Source organism: Ambystoma mexicanum, chromosome 10 (assembly GCF_040938575.1).
Source record: "Ambystoma mexicanum isolate Mex_15411 chromosome 10, UKY_AmexF1_1, whole genome shotgun sequence".
Classification (NCBI taxonomy): Eukaryota; Metazoa; Chordata; class Amphibia; order Caudata; family Ambystomatidae; genus Ambystoma; species Ambystoma mexicanum.
The window spans coordinates 1,400,285,902-1,400,298,365 of record NC_090932.1 but is presented as its reverse complement, the minus strand read 5'-3'; the positions used below and the strand labels follow the sequence as shown (position 1 = coordinate 1,400,298,365).

General features: G+C 46.2%; 1 protein-coding gene across 3 annotated transcripts in view; it reads left to right on the top strand.

Annotated features, from left to right (window-relative positions):
- The window catches only part of UBE3B (ubiquitin protein ligase E3B), a 2,019,282-nt gene that overhangs the window by 55,999 nt on the left and 1,950,819 nt on the right, over positions 1 to 12,464 (top strand). For all 3 annotated transcript variants that reach the window (XM_069619417.1, XM_069619418.1, XM_069619419.1), the window contains exon 2: positions 9,084 to 9,187. The gene's annotated coding sequence lies outside the window, so the exon portion shown is untranslated. The remainder of the gene's footprint in view (positions 1 to 9,083; positions 9,188 to 12,464) is intronic.

Sequence of the window (12,464 nt, the reverse complement as noted above, 5' to 3'; positions counted from 1 at the left end):
AGTGTAAGTTCTGTATCATTTTTTGGTAGACTTCTATACAATATCTGACCTTGGAGCTAAATATGCTTCCCCCTCAAGGCTGTTTTACAATGAGCGTGTGTTCTGTTGAAGGAGAGGTATGTTAGGTTTTGATTTCCGGAGAAAAAAAGAATGAATCGGCAGGCAAAGTGTTGCGATTGTAGTATGCATTTACGAATGTTGGTAGTGTCCGTACGGTGAAGGTAGTGTAATGCACAAGTTGAAATGATGGTGCTGTACAAATGGTTCTGTGAATGCAGAGATGGCAAAATAGATCAAATGTGCTTTTACAGTGGGTAAGGACCAGTTATATATGCAGTGTGTTAACAGGCAACGGTGGGTGATGTCAGACTGTGTTTGCTGTTTTAGAAGACGGGGGTGGGTGGTCCAGAGTACGCAGATGGTGTCATGCTGCATGACTTTCTTTGGGGCTACTGTTCAGGAAAGGAAAGCAGTTAGTGTGAACGTTTGTCTAACACTGTAAGGCGATTATGGGCTTTAAATGGTGTTTCCTTTGCTCAATGAAAAAGGGAAACAGAAGTTTAAAAGGTTAAGCAGTAAGGCAGTGGTTGCAATATGGCTGGGGAGCTATGCTGTATGAGCTGCAGTGAAATATGGGTTGGATACGTTTCTTGGAAATGGTGTTCATAACAATGATAATGACCTAATGTCCTACACAGTGCCAGTGGAAAGGAAGGAGCCAAATGTTGCAGCAGTTAGGAAAGTTATGTAAGATGTATTGATGCATGCATGAAATTGCATTGTTGTGATTGTGCAGATTGTAGGGTAGCTTATTATACGGTTGTTTATTCAGTGTGTGCACTTATGATGCGCTTAGGTGACCAGCGTACGTAGGACACAGGTTATGTATTTTGTGGAAGAAATAGCAGCCAATTTCAACTGTAGTGGCTAAGGGGTAGGTGGCTGTGCTATGTGTGGGGTTAGTGTTACGTGGATAGATGTCTGTATGTATACTCTACACTCTCCTATATCTGATACTCTTGATATCCTTGCCCCTGTCATGAGAATCCGCCTGAAGCCCAAAGCCAAATGCATCTCGTCACACTAAAACGCAAGTGCAGGGTGGCAGAGAGGAAATGGCGTGCTTCAGGTTCATCCTCTGACAAACTGGCCTGCTGCCTGCTCCAAAGGCAATACCGGCTCTCTGTTCTCACCAAGAAGATAGCCCTTATCCAAGCCCGCATCTCTGCAGCATCTAGCAGCTCGGCTGAACTCTTTAAAATCTGCAAGCAACTGGCCAACCCTGCTGCAGTCTCTACCACTCCTGTCCTCTCCCAGGCCCTCTGCACGGCACTGGCTTCTCACTTCATTTAAACAACTCAGGACATCCTGTCCTCACTCTCCTCCTATCACCTCCCTCCCTCTATTCCCTGCTCTTCCTCTGGCCCTTCTGCAGCCACCCCTCCTCCCTCCTTCTCTGCCTTCCCCTTTTCTCTGCTGATGAGGTTTCTAGACAAGTCCGATCTATGAAAGTCTCGTCAAAACAGGTTCACCCCTGTCCTCCAAAACTATCAAGGACCACATCGACTCCTGGCTCCTGCCCTGGCTGACTGTCACGGATGGCACTCTGTTAAGAGTGGCACAGGACACCCAGGAAGGGTTTGGGTGGTTGTGCCGAAGTAAGGTGGACAGATAAGTACACACACAGCTGAAAGTAAAGAGAACGAAGAATAGGCAAGTGTAGCAAGGAAATAAGGTACAACAGAATGGATTCCCTCTTGGGATGTATGCAGATATAGGAAAAGAGTATTCCACAGACCTTAGGAAAAACTCTAGCCTTCTGCACAGTTTGCTATAACAGAGGCCCACGCTGAATGCTCATGGCTTGGAACGACAGCTATGGGTATCTGTAACGCAGAAACGAGACAAGGGAAGGGTCAGAGGTTGCCCGATGGAAACCAACAGACAAGCTCTGTACAAGGGGTCTACAAACAGAACAAGAGAAGACACTAACGGACAAATCCAGGAAAAAGGAAGTCGATAGCAAACTAGCAGAAGGAAATGAAGGGAAAGCCGTATAACAGGATTGGATAGGGATAAAGAACAGAGGGTTGAAAACAAGGAAGAAAGCAAGGGAGCAACAGTCAGGAAACAGGGGGACTGCAATACCTGAAAGTAAATAATGTAGGTGAACTGTTGTGGATAGCAGAGGACGCTAGGGTACAAGGTTGAGAGCTCAGAGGAGCAGGAAAGTAATGAGCAAGCCCCAAAGGAGCAGGGCTGTAAAGAAAGGAGCCTAGAGGGAAAGGGCTTAAGGCAGCGGAGTGAAGCAGGCTGCACGGCAAGGAGCCCAGAAGGACCGGGCAGCAAGGAGTGAGCCCAGGGGAGTAGGGCCGCTGACTGTAGAAGGCTGCTAGACTGGAAGCCCAGCGGACGAAGACTGTAGGTTGAAGGCAGCGGAGCGTGATCGGCTGCAAGGCAGGAGCCTGGAAGGCAAGGGCGGAAGGTAGCAGAGGAGCGTGATCGGCTGCAAGGCAGGAGCCTTGAAGGCAAGGGCGGAAGGTAGCAGCGGAGCGTGATCGGCTGCAAGGCAGGAGCCTGGAAGGCAAGGGCGGAAGGTAGCAGCGGAACGTGATCGGCTGCAATGCAGAGAGCCCGACAGGGCACTGGAAATCAAAGCAGGAGTAAGGAGGAATTGCATACAAAGATCCGTAGCTCGAAGCAAAAAGGTGCTGGAAGGACTCTTAATGCAAGAGACTGAGCCCCTGCTGGCAGCAGCTTTTATACCGCCCTGCCCAGCACAGAGGCAGGCTAATTGGTCGCACCTGGATCAGCACACCTGCATACAATCTGCCTCCTCCCTCTCTGTTCCTGAGCTGGTGGAAGCAGAGCTGATCCCTAGGGCTTCTGGGGATTGTAGTTCCGATGATGACAAATAGGAATAGCCAAGTGCATTGTGGTAAGTGTAGTTTGTTGGGAAAAATAGAAAAGCACTAAAGTCTTGCAAATGGGAAATAAGGTCCAAGAAGTGAATAGCGGTTGATCCAAGAGTTTTTTGTAGATAAATGAATACCCATTAGTCCATATTGATCGCCAATGTATGCGCCCATGGCGCAGGCATGACACTGACTTCTGCAATCACTCCTTCACCTCTGGAGTCTTCCCATCCCCCCTTAAGCACTCTCTTGTGCACCCTCTTCTTAAGAAACCCTCTTACGACCCCTCCTGCCCGGCTATCGCTCAATCTCCATCACTCCCTTCCTGGGCAAGCTCCTGGAGAAACTGGCCATCTTCAGCTTAATCTCCATGCTGAATCTGTTGGTTGTCTTCATGACCATCAGTCTGGCTTCAGAGCTGCCAGAAGCACGGAAACTGCTCTCCTGAACATCCGTGAAGACCTGCTCTCCAACCTTGACTCCAACACTCTGTGTGTTCTCATTTTGCTCGATCTGTCTTCTGCCTTTGATACTGTCAACCATGCCATCCTGCTCAACCGTCTCCGTGATAACCTGGGTATCACTGGTCAGGCTCTGGCGTGGCTGACCTCTTTCCTCTCCAATCAACCTTCCCAGGTCCAACTGGGATCCTTCCTCTCTCTGACATCTTTTTCTCTACCTGTGGTGTCCCCCAGGGATCTAACCTCTCTCCGTGGCTGTTCAACCAATATCTAGCACTTCTTGCCCATCGCATCGCCGCTCTCTGCCCCAACTTTCAGTGCTATGCGGATGATACCCAGCTCATTTTCAGGCTACCCTCGGCCTCCTCCTCTCCTTCCCTCATCTCTGACTGTCTGTCTTCTATCCAGGAATGGTGTGCCGCCTTAATGCCAGTAAGACTGAGATTCTACTCATCGGCGCACCCACTCCCTCCTTCCCAGCAGCTCTCTGGCTGGACTCTCTTGACCCTCTTCCTGCTCCTACCTGCAAGGCAAAAAACCTTGGGGTCATCTTTGACTCCACACTCTCCTTCTCTCCTCACATATCTGACATCTCTAAGAAGTCACACTACCAGCTGCATCTCCTCAGAGGTATCCTTCCTTTCCTCTCCTTCCCCCAGAAGCTCACTGTCTCCAGAGCCCTGGTTCTCTCTAAACTGGACTACTGTAACAGCCTCTATCTAAATCTGCCTGCCTCTACTCTCCGCCCTCTGCAACTCATCCAGAACAGGACTGCGAGACTTGTCCTGGGTCTGAAGCCCAGGGACCGTATCTCTCCAGGACTGAAATCTCTGCACTGGCTCCCAGTAGCTGCGAGTATTAAGTTCAAAACCCTCTGCATTGTCTACAAGGCCTTCTGGGGCCTGGGGCCAAAATACCTTCAACTCTCTCTTCCTAAGTATCTTCCTTCTTGAGCTCTTCGCTCATCCGCCTCCAACTCCCTCAGGGTCAGCCGCTTCTCCAAGCAACGGGTTGGGGGTAGATCTCTCTCCGTGGCAGGGGCCTCCCTCTGGAACAGACTTCCTGCCTCCCTGAAACTTTAGGAGAACGATCTCCGGTTCCGGAAGCACCTCAAAACCTTCCTCTTTGCTTCTGCTTTCTCTCCCCCTCTCCTCAGCTAAATTCCTGACTGAAACTGCACTGAATCTGCAACTGGGCCACTCTCACCGATCTCAGTCCCTGGCCCAACCACTCTCCCCTTGCACTGCCTCCCTGGCAACCCCTGCACTGCGGGACTGTCTCTGTATCCCTACAGCCCCCCTTCCCAGCACTTGTCTGCTCTTACCTTGCACTTGCCACCAGCTGGCCCTTATTATTTATCTTGTTATTCTACTACCCCTGTACTGCACTTTCACCTCTCCCTTTCCCCTTGCACTTTCCCTTCCCATCTGCCCATGCACTTGCGCGATCTGAATGACACCTGGCCTAGTAAGATCGTTGTCTGTCTTCCCTTTGTCCCCCCGTCCCTGCCTCGTCGCGCCTTGAAACACTTGTGTATAGGCGCGTTACAAATGCCATATCATATATCATATCATATAGTTCTGCAGTGCAGCGGCAAAAGTGGGCGAGATGTACAATGTTTAGTGTATGGCTGAGGGCCTACAATGTACAGGGTGTAGTGAAGTGTGTAGGGCGTAGGCACAAGCTGCATAGTGTAATGGGGTGTACATTGTAAATGATGGTATTAGTATGTGTATAGCACAAATAAGTGCACTTATTGCACTGTGGATATTGTATAGAGGTATAATAGAAATCGTTGGAGACTTACTGTTTGAATTGAGGAAGGCCTGCACTGTGTTTTGTGTATTGATTGTAAAATGTTGTGGTACTGGTTGCTCCGTTATCTGTGGGAAAAGAAAACAGAATATGTTAGCGCAGGTATTTGTTAGTTTGCCGTCCACTACATAGTATACATTTATTTATTTTGTGGACCATCAAAACTAGTACATCGTAAGTACTAGGCTTTGACCCAGTGTGCTGTGCAATCAGCGCAGTTCCTGTGGTTCTTTGCTTACTCGTTGGGTCTGTGGGGAAAAAAAAATCGCCATTTCATTGCTACTATGGTGCACAATGAATGATGGTGACGTTTGAAGTGGTTAGTGCATTTTGTAAGGTGTACTCTTCAAGTACAACTTTCAAGTTGCCGTAACACTCCCGGGTAAACAGCGGAGTTGGGGAGGAGCAGAAGGGGTGTTGGTAACGGCTTTGAGCTGCAGAAAAGAGATTAAAGAAATCCAATTAACATAGCCAGTGATTTATCCAGGGAAACATTCTGGTTGATGTTAACGGGAAATTGACTATCTGTTGATAGTCGAAGGTTACGCCTGTTGCCTATAAAACGCGAATGAAGAGAACAATTGGTAAAAGACAAGGCTATAGAATAGCAGAGTGGTCGTGCAAGAGTGTGTCGCACATTCGGAAGTCTCTGTGAAATGTTTCAATTTGAAAGATATTGCAAGCAACTGTCAAAGGAAACTGCAATAAGGAAAGAAGGTTGAATAAGAGGAAAGTGAAATATGCCAAGAGGGCAAAAGTCAATTATAAGGATTGTGGTTAAAAGCCAAAATGGCAAGTGAGAGAGAATAAGAACTGCGAAATAAGAACTAAGAGGCAATTGGTGTTGAATATGAACCTTGAAACAAAAAGAGAATAAGAACTACAGATACCAAGAGCTATTGGTATTACATATTTACTTTTGAAAAGGACAAGGACAAAGGGGCAGATTAAAGAGAATAAGAATTGTAGGGACCAAGAAGTATTGGTTCCATAAGATGTTGTTGATTACATACTGAAGGATTGTTGAAAGAGAAGTCGAAGTGGTCATGCAGAGGTCTACGTAAATTCCTTGCAGTCTTGAAAGTCTTTGACAATGGAAAAGATATACGAGATAAAAACGTGGGGTAGGGAACCCCCACGAAGGAGAGACGGGCTTGAGCCTGGCAGAGGGAAACTTGTGTGGAACTGTGAGAAATTGTATAACAAAGTGAAACAAAACAGACTCGAGCCCGGCAGAGGGAAGCCTGTGCAGAACTGTAAGAAGTGATTGAGTTAATATATGAACTGAGTTTTGATGGCAAGGCAGGCAAAGCCTAGAGAAGTGATTGAATTACCAGAAGTTGAAAGCCTAAGAGTGAACTGTTCAATTGTACCACTAAGCCAAAGTGTGCAAGACTGACAGAATTGTGCCATCAACCCATCCTTTGTTGAGAGACTCTCTAGACCCTGTGGGGTTGAACCTGGGGAAGGGAGTTGGTGCAAAGCCATTCTGACTTTTCCTTTTGCCATTCTGACATTTCCTTTTGAGACAACAGAGCAAATCCTCATCCTCTCTTGTTGCAACCTCTATATTTCTCACCATGCATCGATTACTTGACATTGTTCATTTTGGTTTTGGTAGCATAGTCTCACTTAATAGGCGTAACTTACTGCAGGTACGGGGGATTGCTCCACTATCCATATCATCGATCTCCGATCCTCTCTCCTCACAGCTCACTGTTGCAACCGTTGGCTGACACCCAGCACAGTGTAACACTTCAGCACGGCAAGCCCCGCGCTGCACGGGTCTCACTGTTTGATGATCAGTGTTGCCGTATGCTCTCATCCAGACCTTGTTCTGGCTACAGCAGACACGGCGGACCACAGCAGACCACACTAGTCTGCACACTCCGCCTAATGTTTTAGCATTGAATCAGGGAATGCACAAATCCTTGAATTAAATTCAAACAATATCACCCTTTGTGTTGCTTATGCTCCGCCAACTATCATCCTATAGTAACTCTGAAACATTCCCATAACATAAGGGATGTTCAAGTCTTTTCCTCAGATGCCACTAATCTCCAGATTTCCCTACTGCAATTTATGCAAGATTCCGATGACCACGTTAGGTTTAGCAAATCCTTAAAAATTAACTTTTTTAGGCGGTAATGATGGAACTTATTATAATGCGAGAGCATTTGATATAAGATTGAGTTAACAGGCAGTGCCTTGGAGCCCTTGTGAGTGGTTAGACACACCTAATAGATCATATGCCCCACTCCTAAGGTTTGACATGAAAGCCATTGATGTGAGAGCTAGCGTATTACAACTACAAGAGGGACTCTGAGATCTGGGTCTGGACTGAGGAGGAAGAAGTTCTCAGACATGTTTGTCGATTTAAATTCTTTGGATATTGCAAAGCCCTCTATTTAGGGAGTAACAAATACATTCCTAACAAGATCCAGATTCTTCAAAACAATGCCTTGAGAGCAGCCCTAAGCATTCCTAATAAAGCCTGCATCTCCAACATTAGAAGAGCTAACAACTGTCTCTCCACGAAAGACAAGATTCTTCTTAAAACAGCATCCTTGACACACAAATGTCTCCACTACGCCGCACTACATTACCTCATAGCGAGATTTACAAGATAATCCTCCAACCGCCCCACTAGAACTGTTAATGCCAACCTCCTAACGGTGCACAGATTTAAACGTACCAAGACTGGCGGAAGCAGCTTCCCGGTCAAAGCGGCTCAATACTGGAACTCCCTCCCCCTACTTCTGAGGGAAGATGCACCCTTCCTCCGCTTCAGGTCCAACCTCAGTAGCTGGATCAAGGAAAATGACTTAACATATCCTAGTATGCCTTTTCCCACTTGTACATACCATGTATATTGATCATTGCGTATCTATTTAATTGTGTAATTTACCTACCTGCTTCTCATCTTATTCTGTATATACTGCCTGTTCCTCACCTGCTACTTATTGTATAAATTGTATAAATGTATGTTCCTATACAGCATTGTAACCTAAGCTGAATAATCTTCTTGATGCTCATTGCGCCTTGATACCCCTGGGTCTGGCACCCATTACAAATATTAAAACGAACAAAAAAAAGAAGGCAATGGGGATAACATACAGCTTGGATACCAAGATGTGAGAAATGGCAACATTTGTTTTACATAGATTTTCAATTGAAGCCACTGAGGGGGTCAATTTTACTGAGCACCTTTTCTATCCTTGGTGAGGGAGCCGAGGGAAAGATGTGAGAAGACTGAGCCATTTCTGTTATAAATATCCCAAAACTGCCCACTATATTCAGAAATACCCGTCTGGCATGCTCAAAACCCCATCATAAGTAGTAATGTTCAAATGCAAGTATGGTGGTATGAGGTGAACTGACACGGGTGAGAAACAACCTATACAGTTTCAATATGATTTGGAGGAGGCACTGTCTCAAGCAAAATTGTTAAACATGGCATATGCAAGTAGGCAGGTCAGGTACAAATAGGATATATTATTTGAAGAATGTCTGTCTACACAAGCACATGCAATATTAAGCAGATTATTAAGCCGGTCAAGTGGCACAGCGAGTAGAGCGCTCGCTTTGACATCCGTGCAGAGCCTGCTAACGCAGGTTCGAATCCCGGCGGGGCCAAACTCAGCCTTTCATCCTTCCGAGGTCGATAAATGAGCACCACACACCGTGGGTAATAATAAGCAGCGCTCAGATACCTGAGGGTTTGTAGCGCTATATAAATGCCAAATTATTAATTATTATTATTATTATTAGGCTGGGAGGCAGTTGATGGCTGAAATAGTTGGAAGTAGTGTTGTTTTGTCAAGGACAGGGAAGTGCGTGGCGCCTTTTACTGATGCCTGCCAAAATACTTATGGAAGGTTTCTTTTTACAGATTGGTCTCTTTGACAGTGGACGGGATTTGAAGTATGGGAAATTATCTGGACCATGATCGTACACAGACGATGAGCTACCACTGCTTCTAAAAGTAATCTTCAGGTAAGCCTGAACTCTTTACTCTTTATTTTATTTGTTTATTCTGATTTCCCCATTTACAATAAACATAATAAATACATTACTTATAACAGATAAAACCTGTACAGAATCACATTGCTTCATTAAATATTGTCACCTGCTCCAAAGCAATACAGACTCTCTGCTTGAAGGCCCATATCCAAGCCTGCATCTCTGGGGCCACTAACATGGCTGATCTGTTCAAAATCTGCAAGGAACTCGCCAATCCTACTGCAGTCTCCACCTCTCCTCTGCCGTCCCTGACCCTCTGCACTGCACTGGCCTCTCACTTCCCAACCAATACTCTGGACATCTGTCCTCACTCTCCTCTACACCCCTCCCCTCACCAACTCCTAGGCCTCCCTTAGCCCCCCTCTCCTCTTCCCTCCTACTCTCCTCTTTCGTGCCCATGCCTCCGAATGAGGCCTCTAGACAAGTACTCTTCTGGACAGGTGCTCTCCTGCTCCTCCAGAACTATCAAGGACAACATTGCCTCCCTTGCACCAGCCTTGGCTGATTTCTGCACTCCTTTGCCACTGTCTCCTTCCCACCACTTCTCAAGCACTCCCCTGTGCACCCTCTCTCTCAGACTTGAGCCGGATCTTCTTAAATTCCGGAAGCTTCTCAAGACCCTCCTTTTCTCTTCTTCCTTCCCTCTTCCCCTCCCCTGCTAATGTCCCCCTCTGCCGCATTGACTGGCTGTCTGGTTCCTTCTGATTTATACAGGGCACCACACCCTCCTTGTTCAGTCCACCTGAGCTCTTTGGTAGCCCCTAACCCCCACCGCCTTACCTGCACTTGCCCTGCCAGGCTCACTCCACCTGCACTAGCCTGGCTGGGCCTGCAGCCCTATTGAGCCCATCCAGCCCCATCCTTGCACTTATCATTCCCCTGAACTCTCTGCTTCACCTGGCACTTGTCCACTGGGCCTCCCCTTAGCACTTGCCTAACCAAGGTGCCCTCGTCCATCCTCTTCCTTCCTTCTACCTCCACCCTCCCAGCACTTGCGCGCCCGTCATTCCGACCTGTATTTCCTTTCCCTCCTTAGCTTTAGCGCATTCCTCTCGGACCGGCACCTCCCCACTTCCATGAACTTCTTGTTACTGCACTTGCACAATCTGAATGTCGCAAGGCCCAGTAGGACCTTTTTTTGTTATTCTTCATCCCTGTCCTCCCCACCCCCCTTTGTCTTGTTGCTCCTTGAAACACTGTTTGCTGTATAAGTGCATCATAAATGCCCAATACATAAATTAAATAAACTTCTAAAATCATCACCAAAATCATCAGTTCCAACTTTACCACTCTGAATTGAATTTGCTTTCTCCCCTGTTTTGGACTGTTTAAGAACTGAGTAACATTGTGTTTTGTTATCATACCCATAGGACAACCTCACCCCAACTCCTCATTGGTCCTCCACCAAATTGCTACATGTACATCCAGTCATGTTTTTGTTATGTGCTGTGCACAGTATAGGATCTATGTGATCACTACTACCCCCAGAATTCCGACGGCTGAAAATGTCGACTTTAAAAAAATTAAATAATAATTCAACCCCCCCCCCCCCCTTACACCACATACATATGCGGCGGGGAGACCCCACCAAACCCCTCATTCTACTATTATAACCCATACCCCCCCCTCCCATGTATATATGTGGTGTAAGGGGTGGTCAGAAAGGAAAATCTGAATTTTAGAAGTCGGAATTCTGAGGGCAACATTTTGGTGTATTTCCCACAGTATAAATATTTCTGCTCTCATCCATTGAATACTAATGCATAACGTCCTTCATTTGGATATCCGTACAATGTTGTCTATTTGCTGCCCCCATTGGCCAGTTGAGTACATGTGTTCAAAAAATAATCCATAAGTATATTTATTTACAGGGAGGAACAATATTCTTTTGATCACAAAAGAACATAAAATAGATGAGAAAGATGGGAAGCAGTGCACTTCTTACAATGGGGTGAGTTTGAGTTCCATTCTGACCAGGTTTTGGGCGGAGTAAATGGAAGTCACCTGGGGACAATACATGGGTGGATACATAGATTAAGGACAACCAACATTAGACATGTTTAAGTGCAGGTTGGTGGTACAGTCAGCTGTGTTAGGGATGTGACCATGTTGGATAATTTACAGTGGAGGCAGATAAAGTGAGGGACAAAGGCAGGGCAAAGGCGAGGGGAAACATTTTAGCTAGAATGGAGATGAGATGTAGGTTAAGAGGGAAACTGAGCGAGGAGGTAGGCTTTTAGTTTGGTTTTGAACAAATCTGTGTGGACTGTTTCTCGGATGTCTGGGGTAAGCCATGCAAGTGGGACAAGAAGAGAGTAAAAGCAGAAGCGTGAGGAAGCACAGGGAGGGCATTGCCATCTGTTGTGTGAATAAGTAACATACAGCTGAGTTTTGTGGTTAACAAAGTTGCATTATTGATCACTCTCCCTTACCCAGAAGATCAGGAAGAAAATAATAGATCTAAAGGATGGAGAGGGGTCAGAGAGGGAACATGTGGAGGTTTGGTTCAATTGATTTGAATATAAGCAGTTCGATAAGTCATCGATATTAGTCCACTGAGGTTTAATGGAATTGTCAATTGTGTGGGTATTAAGGCGTTTCCTCGATGCACCTTTTGAATAGAAGGGATGGATAAGGAGGAGGGATCCTTTAAGGTGGCCCTGTTACCCAGCCTTTCATAAATGTCACCCTGTGTTATCTGAGGCAACGAGAGGTAGGTGGAAGATTGTTTTTTGGGAAAGTACAGGTGATGTTTGCTTTCCTTTTGGTTATATGTTGGGAAGGAAATGTGGGGGCAGACACTAGAGAGACTTGTTTTGGTATTTACAAAAACAATAAATGCAACAATGGATCAAGACCGTGGGGTCGAGGGGGACATCTGGAGATATGCGATGGGTACGTTTAGGAGTGTTGTAGGGTTTAAGTATAACCATCCTGCCTTTCAAAGGTATTAATTCCCTGAGAAAACAGGAACATGTCGCTAGAGAATTTGTGAACAATAGAATAGCAGTAATGTTCCTGCAAGAATCTGTTGCTGGGAGGGTGAAGTGTTGAATTAGATGCAGCCAAGGAGGTCTGATGATCTGGGCCTCCGCTCAGAGTAAAAAGAGTAGAGTGGGTATACTAATCTGCAAACCTCTAGGTTTGGAATTGCTAGCTGTTAAGAGAATGTTCATGGGGCATTTACTGATCATCAAGGGTATATTGGGGAACATCATTTTGACATTGGGTACCCTTTATTTTCCCAATC